Genomic DNA, 14,979 nt, shown 5'->3' on the forward strand with positions numbered 1-14,979 from the left:
ACAACAGCACAGGTAGAAGTGCAGATCTCCCTTGCACATACTACTGGCACAGTACAGACAGGAGTGCAGGCGTCCCTCACACATACCTATTACAGCACAGGCTGTAGTGCAGGCATTCCTCACACTTACCTAGTACAGCACAGACAGCAGTACACATGTCCCTCACACATACCTAGGACAGCACAGGCTGCAGTGCAGGCATCCCTCACACTTACCTAGTTCAGCACAGGCAGCAGTACACGTGTCCCTCACACGTACCTAGTACAGCACAGGCAGCAGTACACATGTTCCTCACACGTACCTAGTACAGCACAGGCAGCAGTACACGTGTCCCTCACACATACCTACTACAGCACAGGCATCCCTCTCACATAGAACTGATACCGAGCATGCAGAATTACAGGAGTTCCTCACAAATGCAGATGGCAGCACAGGGGACCCTCGGACATGTAACTGGTACTGCACAGGCAGACATACCGGCGACCCTCACACACTGAACTGTTAGAGGCCAGAGAGCAGTACAGGTGTCCCTCACACATACCTAGAACAGCGAAATGGACCCACACACATAGAACTGACACAGTACAGGTACCTCTCACACATAGAAGTGGTACAGCACAGGCTGCAGTACAGGCGCCCCTCACACATAGAACTGATACAGCACAGGCTGCAGTACAGACGCCCCTCACACATAGAACTGACACAGCACAGGCTGCAGAACAGGTGCCTCTCACACATAGAACTGATACACCACAGGCTGCAGTACAGGCGGCCCTCACACATATAAATGATACAGCACAGGTTGCAGTACAGACGCCCCTCACACATAGAACTGACACAGCACAGGCTGCAGTACATTCGCCTCTCAAACATAGAAGTGGTACAGCACAGGCTGCAGGACAGGTGCCCCTCACACATAGAACTGATACAGCACAAACTGCAGTACAGGCACCCCTCAAACATAGAACTGATACAGCACAGACTGTAGAGGAGGCGTTCCGCACACATAGAACCGATACAGCACAGGCTGCAGTACAGGTGTCCCTCACACATAGAACTGATACAGCATAGGCTGCAGTACACGTGTCCCTCACACATAGAACTGATACAGCACAGGCTGCAGTACAGGCGCCCTCACACATAGAACTGATATGGCACAGGCTGCAGTACAGGCGCCCCTCACACATAGAACCGATACAGCACAGGCTGCAGTACAGGCACCCCTCACACATAGAACTGATACAGCACAGGCTGCAGTACAGGCGCCCCTCACACATAGAACTGATACAGCACAGGCTGCAGTACAGGCGCCCCTCACACATAGAACTGATACAGCACAGGCTGCAATACAGGCGCCCCTCACACATAGAACTGATACAGCACAGGCTGCAATACAGGCGCCCCTCACACATAGAACTGATTCAGCACAGGCTGCAGTACAGACACCCCTCACACATAGAACTGACTGCACAGGCTGCAGTACAGGCACCCCTCACACATAGAACTGATACAGCACAGGCTGCAGTACAGGTGCCCCTCACACATAGAAGTGGTACAGTACAGACACCAAGACAGACAATCCCTCAGATGTGTAACTGGTACTGGCAAGGCAGCAGTACAGGAGACCCTCACACATTTAACCTGTGCACAGGCAGGAGGACCGGAATCCTCTTGCATACCTAGTGCTGCACAGGCGCCCCTCACACATAGAACCGATACAGCACAGGCTGCAGTACAGACGCCCCTCACACATAGTACTGACACAGCAGGGGCAACAGTACAGTCACCCCTCACACATAGAGCCGATACAGCACAGGCTGCAGTACAGACGCCCCTCACACATAGTACCGATACAGCACAGACTGTAGAGGAGGCGTCCCTCACACATAGAACCAATACAGCACAGGCTGCAGTACAGGTGCCCCTCACACATTGAACTGACAGCACAGGCTGCATTACTGGTGCCCCTCACACATAGAACTGACACAGCACAGGCTGCAGTACAGGCGCCCCTCACACATAGAACTGATATGGCACAGGCTGCAGTACAGGCGCCCCTCACACATAGAACCGATACAGCACATGCTGCAGTACAGGCGCCCCTCACACATAGAACTGATACAGCACAGGTTGCAGTACAGGTGCCCCTCACACATAGAACTGATACAGCACAGGCTGCAGTACAGGCGCCCCTCACACATAGAAGTGGTACAGCACAGGCTGCAGTACAGGCGCCCCTCACACATAGAAGTGGTACAGCACAGGCTGCAGTACAGGCGCCCCTCACACATAGAACTGATATGGCACAGGCTGCAGTACAGGCGCCCCTCACACATAGAACCGATACAGCACATGCTGCAGTACAGGCGCTCCTCACACTTAGAACTGATACAGCACAGGTTGCAGTACAGGCGCCCCTCACACATAGAACCGATACAGCACATGCTGCAGTACAGGCGCTCCTCACACTTAGAACTGATACAGCACAGGTTGCAGTACAGGCGCCCCTCACACATAGAACTGATACAGCTCATGCTGCAGTACAGGCGCCCCTCACACTTAGAACTGATACAGCACAGGCTGCAGTACAGGTGCCCCTCACACATAGAAGTGGTACAGCACAGACACCAAGAGGCAATCCCTCAAATATGTAACTGGTACTGGCAAGGCAGCAGCACAGGAGACCCTCACACATAGAAGCAGTGCACAGGAGGGAGCACAGGAATCCTCTCGCATACCTAGTGCAGCACAGACACAGCACTGAAAGCCTCGAGGCATTGTTCTGTTCAGAGAGTGTAGCATGAACCCTGGAAGTCCCAGCACACACAGGAGGAGGAGACACACAGACCCTCCCACTTTACACAGAAACTCTAACTTAGACTTCTTGCATTCTGAGCTCACGGCTGCAGGGAGGAGCAGACATCCTCCTGTGATGTGTGTGACAGATCTCACTCTGGATCTGCCGAAGAGCACAAGGTATGTGTGTGGGTGTTCAGTGATTATAAGTGAAGCCGCTCCAGCAGCGCTTTTAGTGGGATGGAAAAATTGGGGGGTCTCACAAAGGGGCGTCGCAAATGTAATTAAGGGCGTGACTTCAAACATTTAATCTAAAAGTCTGTGCTCAGCAGAGTGTGCCGTCCGACTGCTATTTTGCTGCTACTGTTATTGCGCCCAGATATACAACACAACAAGTAACATTCCATATACATGTGCCCACTGGGGGACATTGTCCAGGAGTTTGGGCTGTCGATCGTGTCCTATGCGCACAACACACAACTGTTGGTATCGGTTGCGGAGGAGCCGAACTCAAACCACCTCCAACTGGAACCCTGTATGGAAAAGGTGGCTAATTGGATGGCCAGCTGTAGCCTAAAAGTAAATGGGATCAAACGGAATTGATGACCCTGGGAAACAATCACTCGCCCAGGGCCATGATTAACTGGCCAGAAGACTGGGGAACACCTCCCGTCCCCAACCCATCAATAAAGAATCTGGGCATGTGCCTGGATTATTGAAATCAAAGCTAAAAAACTAGCAGCAACCTGCTATGGTATAACAAATCCAGAACAGGCACGAAGAACCAGGAACCAGTCCCTGGTGGTGTCACGTCTTGATTATGGCAACTCCCTGTACCTGGGATCTGCAAAATATGTTACTAACAGACTGCAGGGGATCTATGATCCGACATCGCAAACAGTTACACCGCGTGCTTTTACCACGCCGTTTCTACATCGCAAACAGTTACACCGCGTGCTTTTACCACGCCGTTTCTACATCGCAAGCAGTTACACCGCGTGCTTTTACCACGCCGTTTCTACATCGCAGACAGTTACACCGCGTGCTTTTACCACGCCGTTTCTACATCGCAAGCAGTTACACCGCGTGCTTTTACCACGCCGTTTCTACATCGCAGACAGTTACACCGCGTGCTTTTACCACGCCGTTTCTACATCGCAAACAGTTACACCGCGTGCTTTTACCACGCCGTTTCTACATCGCAAGCAGTTACACCGCGTGCTTTTACCACGCCGTTTCTACATCACAGACAGTTACACCGCGTGCTTTTACCACGCCGTTTCTACATCGCAAGCAGTTACACCGCGTGCTTTTGCCACGCCGTTTCTACATCGCAAACAGTGACACCGCGTGCTTTTACCACGCCCTTTCTACATCGCAAGCAGTAACACCGCGTGCTTTTACCACGCCGTTTCTACATCGCAAACAGTGACACCGCATGCTTTTGCCACGCCGTTTCTACATCGCAAGCAGTTACACCGCGTGCTTTTACCACGCCGTTTCTACATCGCAAACAGTTACACCGCGTGCTTTTACCACGCACTTTCTACATCGCAAGCAGTTACACCGCGTGCTTTTACCACGCCGTTTCTACATCGCAAGCAGTTACACCGCGTGCTTTTACCACGCCGTTTCTACATCGCAAACAGTGACACCGCGTGCTTTTGCCACGCCGTTTCTACATCGCAAACAGTTACACCGCGTGCTTTTACCACGCCGTTTCTACATCGCAAACAGTTACACCGCGTGCTTTTACCACGCCGTTTCTACATCGCAAACAGTGACACCGCGTGCTTTTACCACGCCGTTTCTACATCGCAAACAGTTACACCGCGTGCTTTTACCACGCCGTTTCTACATCGCAAGCAGTTACACCGCGTGCTTTTACCACGCCATTTCGACATCGCAAACAGTTACACCGCGTGCTTTTACCACGCCGTTTCTACATCGCAAGCAGTAACACCGCGTGCTTTTACCACGCCGTTTCTACATCGCAAGCAGTAACACCGCATGCTTTTACCACGCCGTTTCTACATCGCAAACAGTGACACCGCGTGCTTTTACCACGCCGTTTCTACATCGCAAACAGTGACACCGCGTGCTTTTACCACACCGTTTCTACATCGCAAACAGTGACACCGCGTGCTTACCACGCCGTTTCTACATCGCAAGCAGTGACACCGTGTGCTTTTACCACGCCGTTTCTACATCGCAAGCAGTGACACCGCGTGCTTTTACCACGCCGTTTCTACATCGCAAGCAGTGACACCGCGTGCTTTTACCACGCCGTTTCTACATCGCAAACAGTGACACCGCGTGCTTTTACTACGCCGTTTCTACATCGCAAACAGTGACACCGCGTGCTTTTACCACGCCGTTTCTACATCGCAAACAGTTACACCGCGTGCTTTTACCACGCCGTTTCTACATCGCAAACAGTGACACCGCGTGCTTACCACGCCGTTTCTACATCGCAAGCAGTGACACCGCGTGCTTTTACCACGCCGTTTCTACATCGCAAGCAGTGACACCGCATGCTTTTACCACGCCGTTTCTACATCGCAAACAGTTACACCGCGTGCTTTTACCACGCCGTTTCTACATCGCAAAAAGTGACACCGCGTGCTTTTACCACGCCGTTTCTACATCGCAAGCAGTGACACCGCATGCTTTTACCACGCCGTTTCTACATCGCAAGCAGTTACACCGCGTGCTTTTACCACGCCGTTTCTACATCGCAAACAGTTACACCGCGTGCTTTTACCACGCCGTTTCTACATTGCAAGCAGTGACACCGCGTGCTTTTACCACGCCGTTTCTACATCGCAAGCAGTTACACCGCGTGCTTTTACCACGCCGTTTCTACATCGCAAACAGTGACACCGCGTGCTTTTACCACGCCGTTTCTACATCGCAAGCAGTTACACCGCGTGCTTTTGCCACGCCGTTTCTACATCGCAAGCAGTTACACCGCGTGCTTTTGCCACGCCGTTTCTACATCGCAAACAGTGACACCGCGTGCTTTTACCACGCCGTTTCTACATCGCAAACAGTAACACCGCGTGCTTTTACCACGCCGTTTCTACATCGCAAACAGTTACACCGCGTGCTTTTACCACGCCGTTTCTACATCGCAAGCAGTTACACCGCGTGCTTTTGCCACGCCGTTTCTACATCGCAATTGCTGTTACATCGCGTGTTTTTTCACCGCATACCATTTCAACTGCAATGTGTTTCCCCCATGGAAGACGGCATTACTACGTATACGAATACATCGCGTTAGCATTACAACGCGTTTTTTTTTGTTTTTTTGTCTCTATACAAGGCTGCAGGCAAACCAGGGGTTTTTGTGTCTCCAGCCCCCACCCCATCCACCCCCCAGCCCGCAAAAAGTTTTCCGCCACGCACATGTGGCAATTGCTATGGCATTACGTTCAGTGTCCATAAATAAACTGAACACGTGGCCTCTTCTCACTCTTCTTTCGTGGTCTATGATTGCGATATTCAAGCTTACTGTCAAATCATACGGGCAGAGACACACAAGATTGCAGGTGGTCTTAGCCATTCGTACAGTGCTCTTTACAATGGACCCTTGCACGTTCATTTATTTAACATTGCCTTCGTGATAACATACGGGTGGGGGACTGGGGGTGCTGTTTAATTTAAGCAAAGGGACTCTGTTCCAAGCCCCCACACTGAAGTAGCTTCAAATGTTGCATTTTTATGGGACTTGGTTTACAAGACATCTGGAGACCACACGTACAAAAGCCCCTCACTATTATAGAACACTTCCTCTAATAAGTATTAGCGGAGCCAATAATTTCGATTTTGGGACCTATTAGTTTAAGGGATCCGTCTACAAAATGAACCAAGTGCGTGTTCCTTTGTTTGCCGATCAGAGTTGGATTGGTAAATAAAAGATAAAACAGTAGCGCAGGTAAGGAGAGGTAAGGTGGGTAGAATCACACCGGGCTAGGCAAGCCACAGGAGGATGGGGAGCAAAGCTACATGGGGTCATGGGTGGTGGCAAGCAACATTGAGGGCGCGTGTCAGGGAAAGAACAAGGAGTGTGCGCGTAGGGGGAAGAAACACGCAGGACAAGGGTGGATGGAAGGAACTGGAGAGAAAAGAGTAAGGGGGATCTAAAGGACTAGAGAGTGAGGGAAGCCGCACATGGGTGAAAATAAAACGTATGAGGATCCACACACAAAGGTATCACAGAGAAGGGAGGAGGAGAGGCACATGGGCAACAAAAGAGCAGTAGGAACAAGCACAGCAGAGACAACGACAAACACCAGGAAGTCAGCTTAAATAAGAAGACTCAGGTCTGAGACGGCAGCAGTTATTATAACCATTCACATTTCAGCTTTGAAAGTATATTTGACAATAATTTACTCCCAAATCACTGCACATCCTTCACCACAGCCACACTGCACATCCTTCACCCCAGCCACACTGCATATCCACACTGCACATCCACCCTGCACATCCTTCACCGCAGCCACACTGCACATCCTTCACCACAGCCACACTGCACATCCTTCACCATAGCCACACTGCACTGCACATCCTTCACCACAGCCACCCTGCATATCCACACTGCACATCCACCCTGCACATCCTTCCCCACAGCCACACTGCACATCCTTCACCGCAGCCACAATGCACATCCTTCACCGCAGCCACAATGCACATCCTTCACCACAGCCACACCTCACATCCTTCACCACAGCCACACTGCACATCCTTCACCACAGCCACACTGCACATCCTTCACCATAGCCACACTGCACTGCACATCCTTCACCACAGCCACCCTGCATATCCACACTGCACATCCTTCCCCACAGCCACAATGCACATTCTTCACCGCAGCCACAATGCACATCCTTCACCACAGCCACACCTCACATCCTTCACCACAGCCACACTGCACATCCTTCACCACAGCCACACTGCACATCCTTCACCATAGCCACACTGCACTGCACATCCTTCACCACAGCCACCCTGCATATCCACACTGCACATCCTTCCCCACAGCCACACTGCACATCCTTCACCGCAGCCACAATGCACATCCTTCACCGCAGCCACAATGCACATCCTTCACCACAGCCACACCTCACATCCTTCACCACAGCCACACTGCACATCCTTCACCACAGCCACCCTGCATATCCACACTGCACATCCTTTGCCACAGCCACACTGCACATCCTTCACCGCAGCCACACTGCGCAGCCTTCACCGCAGCCACACTGCGCAGCCTTCACCACAGCCACCCTGCATATCCACACTGCACATCCTTTGCCACAGCCACACTGCACATCCTTCACCACAGCCACACTGCACATCCCCCTGCACATCCTTCACCATAGCCACACTGCACTGCACATCCTTCACCACATCCACCCTGCATATCCACACTGCACATCCTTCCCCACAGCCACACTGCACATCCTTCACCGCAGCCACAATGCACACCCTTCACCACAGCCACACCTTACATCCTTCACCACAGCCACACTGCACATCCTTCACCACAGCCACACTGCACATCCACCCTGCACATCCTTCACCAAAGCCACACTGCACTGCACATCCTTCACCACATCCACCCTGCATATCCACACTGGACATCCTTCAACACAGCCACACTGCACATCCTTCACCACAGCCACACTGCACATCCTTCACCGCAGCCACACTGCACTGCAAATCCATCACCACAGCCACACTGCACATCCTTCACCACAGCCACACTGCACATCCACCCTGCACATCCTTCACCTGAGCCACACTGCACTGCACATCCTTCACCACATCCACCCTGCATATCCACACTGCACATCCTTCCCCACAACCACACTGCACATCCTTCACCACAGCCACACTGCACATCCTTCACCACAGCCACACTGCACATCCTTCACCACAGCCACACTGCACTGCACATCCTTCACCACATCCACCCTGCACATCCTTCACCACAGCCACACTGCACATCCTTCACCACAGCCAAACTGCACATCCACCCTGCACATCCTTCACCTGTGCCACACTGCACTGCACATCCTTCACCACATCCACCCTGCATATCCACACTGCACATCCTTCCCCACAGCCACACTGCACATCCTTCACCACAGCCACACTGCACATCCTTCACCACAGCCACACTGCACTGCACATCCTTCACCACATCCACCCTGCACATCCTTCACCACAGCCACACTGCACATCCTTCACCACAGCCAAACTGCACATCCACCCTGCACATCCTTCACCTGTGCCACACTGCACTGCACATCCTTCACCACATCCACCCTGCATATCCACACTGCACATCCTTCACCACAGCCACACTGCACATCCTTCACCACAGCCACACTGCACTGCACATCCTTCACCACAGCCACACTGCACATCCTTCACCACAGCCACACTGCATATCCACCCTGCACATCCTTCACCTGAGCCACACTGCACTGCACATCCTTCACCACATCCACCCTGCATATCCACACTGCACATCCTTCACCACAGCCACACTGCACATCCACCCTTCACATCCTTCACCATAGCCACACTGCACTGCACATCCTTCACCACAGCCACCCTGCATAGCCACACTGCACATCCTTTGCCACAGCCACACTGCACATCCTTCACCACAGCCACACTGCACATCCACCCTGCACATCCACCCTGCACATCCTTCACCAAAGCCACACTGCACATCCTTCACCGCAGCCACAATGCACACCCTTCACCACAGCCACACCTTACATCCTTCACCACAGCCACACTGCACATCCTTCACCACAGCCACACTGCACATCCACCCTGCATATCCTTCACCAAAGCCACACTGCACTGCACATCCTTCACCACATCCACCCTGCATATCCACACTGCACATCCTTCACCACAGCCACACTGCACATCCTTCACCACAGCCACACTGCACATCCTTCACCACAGCCACACTGCACATCCACCCTGCACATCCTTCACCAAAGCCACACTGCACTGCACATCCTTCACCACATCCACCCTGCATATCCACACTGCACATCCTTCCCCACAGCCACACTGCACATCCTTCACCGCAGCCACAATGCATATCCTTCACCACAGCCACAATGCACAAACTTCACCACAGCCACCCTGCATATCCACGCTGCACATTCTTTGCCACAGCCACACTGCACATCCTTCACCGCAGCCACACTGCGCAGCCTTCACCGCAGCCACACTGCACAGCCACCCTGCACATCCTTCACCACAGCCACACTGCACATCCTTCACCACAGTCCCATGGCACATCCTTCACCACAGCCACACCTCTCATCCTTCACCATAGCCCCACCGAACATCATTCACCACAGCCCACAGCATGTTCTTCGACAGAGCCTCGCCTCAGATCCTTCACCACAGCCCCACCTCACAACCTTCATCACAACCCTACCACTCATCCATCACCACGGCCCCATCGCATATCCTTAATTACAGTCTCACCACAGACCCTTCACCAAAGCCTTACCATATATCCAGAGAATGCAAAAATTATGATTTTGTTCGAGAAAGATAAAGAAAAGATCTATCTTTGTTTACATAAAAGTACAATGATAAAATTGGTGCAAAGTAAACCCTTTCCTATTTTTAGGCACTAGACCACTGTGAAGCATACGTCATAGTTGTGTGCAATATACACAGATTCAAAAGTACTAAGTGTCTTCCATTCTGTATTCTGTACTTTGCAAACCTGGGACTACTTACCAATTTATAATCTGTATAACGAATACAAATGAAGATTCTGTATTTTAAAAACTGTTCACTGTCCATAATAAAATTAGATAAATGACACATTCATTCTAGGATCTATGTTCATGTTCACTTATGATAATGCAATAAACTAAATGTTCACTGACCATAATGGCATTCAATAAATGGCACCTTCATTATCCCTAGGTTACGCATAAAAAAATGTAAGAATGACAATCCCACCCATGACATGCAATGGAGATGCATTATACACAGATTACGCATAAAAAAAAGTACTAAGTATCTCCTCAGTCTGAATAACGCCAGCATACGTCATAGTTGTGTGTAATATACACAGATTCGAAAGTACTAAATTTCTTCCGTTCTGTGTTCTGTATTGGGACTGCTTACCCATATTCGCGTTGTAATAGCATGCGAGGCGGGAAACCCTGCGATGTAACAGCATGCGCTGTGGAGACATACTATGTAAACGTTCACGCGAAGTGAAATTTGTGTTGTTATGCAACCGCGTTGTGCGCTCATCGTTGTAATGGGTGTTCGCCACTGCGGGTGGAGCAGAACGCGGCGGCCAGGCTACGTTTAAAAAAAATCTAGACAGGAATGAGTGACAACTTCCTTCAAACAGCTTCATTGGCTGCTCATCGAATGCAGGATGACATTCAAATCCCTCTGCCTGGCTCATAGAGCTATGAATGGCAGGGGTCCAACCATGCTCAGGGGACTCATCTCTCCATATGTCCCAAAGAGGCCCCTCAGGACATCTGATGACCGCCTCATGAAGACGCTGAGGATCAAGAGATCGAAAGGGGGAGGTTGATCTCTCTCATTCCTGGTCCCGATGTTGTGGAATTCCATGACCAGGGAACTGAGGTTGCTGGAAGATGAACGCAGCTTCAGGAACAAACTTAAGGCTTGGCTATTCCCAAGATGATTTCCCTCGGGCTCTGTTGCCGACAGCTCTCTCTTCTCGGCGCTGGGAAGCCTTTGGGCAGCTATGCGTTTTTTAAATTTGCCAAACATAAACACCTACAACAAGCCAGAAATGTTGTTTTTTCAATGGTTGTTAGTTGCATAAGCTAAATAAGCAATAACTATGGCTTTGTTGCATATAATATTGAAAATGCTTCAGTTCTGACATGATGAGTGTGAAAAAACTAAAACGAGTCGCTTTGAAGTTTCGTCAAAGGCAGTGAAGGGTGGTACTGCTGCAGAGTTAAGCTTTTTTTCACCCTGAGGGTGAGGACAAAATTCGAGAGCCCGACAGGGACCCGGCTCAGCACCTGCTTTTTAGAACTGCCGGTGCTGAGCACCAGCAGGACCCGGCCCACTTAAAGCCCTGCGCTCCAGGGCCTATACATAAGGCTTTGGATGAGCACAATGTATATGGGTGTTATTTTCGGATAATAAGGTGTGTTTGTGGGCATTTAGGGATCAAAGGTCAGTGCACTCCATGAACCCTTAGATGAGGCTGCAGAAGAGCATAAGGTAAGTGTGTGGGTGTTCAGTGATTATAAGTGAAGACACTCGAGGGCCTATACAGAAGCCTTTGTATGAGCACAATGTATGTGGGTGTTTGTTTTTTAAAGAATATGGGCGAATGGGCGATCAGAGGTCAGTGCACGCCATGAACCCTTATATGAGGCTGCAGAAGAGCACAAGGTGAGTGAGTGAGTGTTCGGAATTCTCAATTTCCGAAGTAGTATCTTTGTGGGAAGAAAAGAAAGAGACTGGAGAAGTGTACAGGGTCTTTCAGTAGGAAATCAGGTTAACTAATCGCATTAAAAGGGCTCCATGAGAAGGCTATCCAAGAACACAAGGTATGTCTGGAGCACAAGGAATGTCTGGGGGTGACTCATGGCAGTATGAGGGCTCCATGGGAAGGCTGTCCAAGAAAACAAGGTATGTCTGGGGGTGACTCATGGCAGTATAAGGGCTCCATGGGAAGGCTGTCCAAGAAAACAAGGTATGTCTGGGGGTGACTCATGGCAGTATGAGGGCTCCATGGGAAGGCTGTCCAAGAGCACAAGGTGTGTTTGATTAGTGACTCGTGGCAGTGTAAGGGCTCCATGGGAAGGCTGTCCAAGAGCACAAGGTGTGTATGGGGTGTGACTCGTGGCAGTGTAAGGGCTCCATGGGAAGGCTGTCCAAGAGAACAAGGTGTGTTTGGGGAGTGACTCGTGGCAGTATAAGGGCTCCATGGGAAGGCTGTCCAAGAGCACAAGGTATGTTTGGGGAGTGAGTCGTGGCAGTATAAGGGCTCCATGGGAAGGCTGTCCAAGAGCACAAGGTATGTCTGGGGGTAACTCATGGCAGTATAAGGCCTCCATGGGAAGGCTGTCCAACAGCACAAGGTATGTCTGGGGGTAACTCATGGCAGTATAAGGGCTCCATGGGAAGGCTGTCCAAGAGCACAAGGTATGTCTGGGGGTAACTCATGGCAGTATAAGGGCTCCATGGGAAGGCTGTCCAAGAGCACAAGGTATGTTTGGGGAGTGACTCGTGGCAGTATAAGGGCTCCATGGGAAGGCTGTCCAAGAGCACAAGGTATGTCTGGGGGTAACTCATGGCAGTATAAGAGCTCCATGGGAAGGCTGTCCAAGAGCACAAGGTATGTTTGGGGAGTGACTCGTGGCAGTATAAGGGCTCCATGGGAAGGCTGTCCAAGAGCACAAGGTATGTTTGGTGAGTGACTCGTGGCAGTATGAGGGCTCCATGGGAAGGCTGTCCAAGAGCATAAGGTATGTTTGGGGAGTGACTCGTGGCAGTATAAGGGCTCCATGGGAAGGCTGTCCAAGAGCACAAGGTATGTTTGGGGAGTGACTCGTAGCAGTATAAGGGCTCCATGGGAAGGCTGTCCAAGAGCACAAGGTATGTTTGGGGAGTGATTCGTGGCAGTATAAGGGCTCCATGGGAAGGCTGTCCAACAGCACAAGGTATGTCTGGGTGTATCTCATGGCAGCATAAGGGCTCCATGGGAAGGCTGTCCAAGAGCACAAGGTATGTCTGGGGGTAACTCATGGCAGTTTAAGGGCTCCATGGGAAGGCTGCCCAAGAGCACAAGGTATGTCTGGGGGTAACTCATGGAAGTATAAGGGCTCCATGGGAAGGCTGTCCAAGAGCACAAGGTATGTTAGGGTAGTGACTCGTAGCAGTATAAGGGCTCCATGGGAAGGCTGTCCAAGAGCACAAGGTATGTCTGGGGGTAACTCATGGCAGTATAAGGGCTCCATGGGAAGGCTGTCCAAGAGCACAAGGTATGTCTGGGGGTAACTCACGGCAGTATAAGGGTTCCATGGGAAGGCTGTCCAAGAGCACAAGGTATGTTTGGGGAGTGACTCGTGGTAGTATAAGGGCTCCATGGGAAGGCTGTCCAAGAGCACAAGGTATTTTTGGGGAGTGACTCGTGGCAGTATAAGGGCTCCATGGGAAGGCTGTCCAAGAGCACAAGGTGTGTTTGGTGAGTGACTCGTGGCGGTATGAGGGCTCCATGGGAAGGCTGTCCAAGAGCACAAGGTATGTCTGGGGGTGGTTCATGGCAGTATAAGGGCTCCATGGGAAGTCTGTCCGAGAGCACAAGGTATGTCTGGGGGTAACTCATGGCAGTATAAGGGCTCCATGGGAAGGCTGTCCAAGAGCACAAGGTATGTTTGGGGGTACCTCATGGCAGCATAGGGGCTCCATGGGAAGGCTGTCCAAGAGCACAAGGTGTTTTTGGGGAGTGACTCGTGGCAGTATAAGGGCTCCATGGGAAGGCTGTCCAAGAGCACAAGGTATGTCTGGGGTGACTCGTGGCAGTATAAGGGCTCCATGGGAAGGCTGTCCAAGAGCACAAGGTGTGTTTGGGGAGTGAGTCGTGGCAGTATAAGGGCTCCATGGGAAGGCTGTCCAAGAGCACAAGGTATGTTTGGGGAGTGACTCGTGACAGTATAAGGGCTCCATGGGAAGGCTGTCCAAGAGCACAAGGTGTGTTTGGGGAGTGACTCGTGGCAGTATAAGGGCTCCATGGGAAGGCTGTCCAAGAGCACAAGGTATGTTTGGGGAGTGACTTGTGGCAGTATAAGGGCTCCATGGGAAGACTGTCCAAGAGCACAAGGTATGTTTGGGGAGTGACGCGTGGCAGTATAAGGGCTCCATGGGAAGGCTGTCCAAGAGCACAAGGTATGTCTGGGGGTAACTCATGGCAGTATACGGGCTCCATGGGAAGGCTGTCCAAGAGCACAAGGTAGGTTTGGGGAGTGACTCGTGGCAGTATAAGGGCTCCACCGGAAGGCTATCCAAGAGCACAAGGTGTGTTTGGGGGTGACTCATGGCAGTATAAGGGCTCCATGGGAAGGCTGTCCAAGAGCACAAGGTATTTTGTTGGGGTGACTCGTGGCAGTATAAGAGCTCCAT

The 14,979-nt window shown here is 51.3% G+C and overlaps 1 protein-coding gene across 1 annotated transcript in view; it reads left to right on the forward strand.

Moving 5' to 3' along the window:
- Positions 1 to 2,898: 2,898 nt before the first annotated feature.
- The window catches only part of LOC146830251 (E3 ubiquitin-protein ligase TRIM39-like), a 146,282-nt gene continuing 134,201 nt past the window's right edge, over positions 2,899 to 14,979 (forward strand). The window contains exon 1 of the mRNA XM_085604451.1: positions 2,899 to 2,976. The gene's annotated coding sequence lies outside the window, so the exon portion shown is untranslated. The remainder of the gene's footprint in view (positions 2,977 to 14,979) is intronic.

The sequence above is a fragment of the Triturus cristatus genome, chromosome 5_1 (genome assembly GCF_964204655.1).
Source record: "Triturus cristatus chromosome 5_1, aTriCri1.1, whole genome shotgun sequence".
Classification (NCBI taxonomy): Eukaryota; Metazoa; Chordata; class Amphibia; order Caudata; family Salamandridae; genus Triturus; species Triturus cristatus.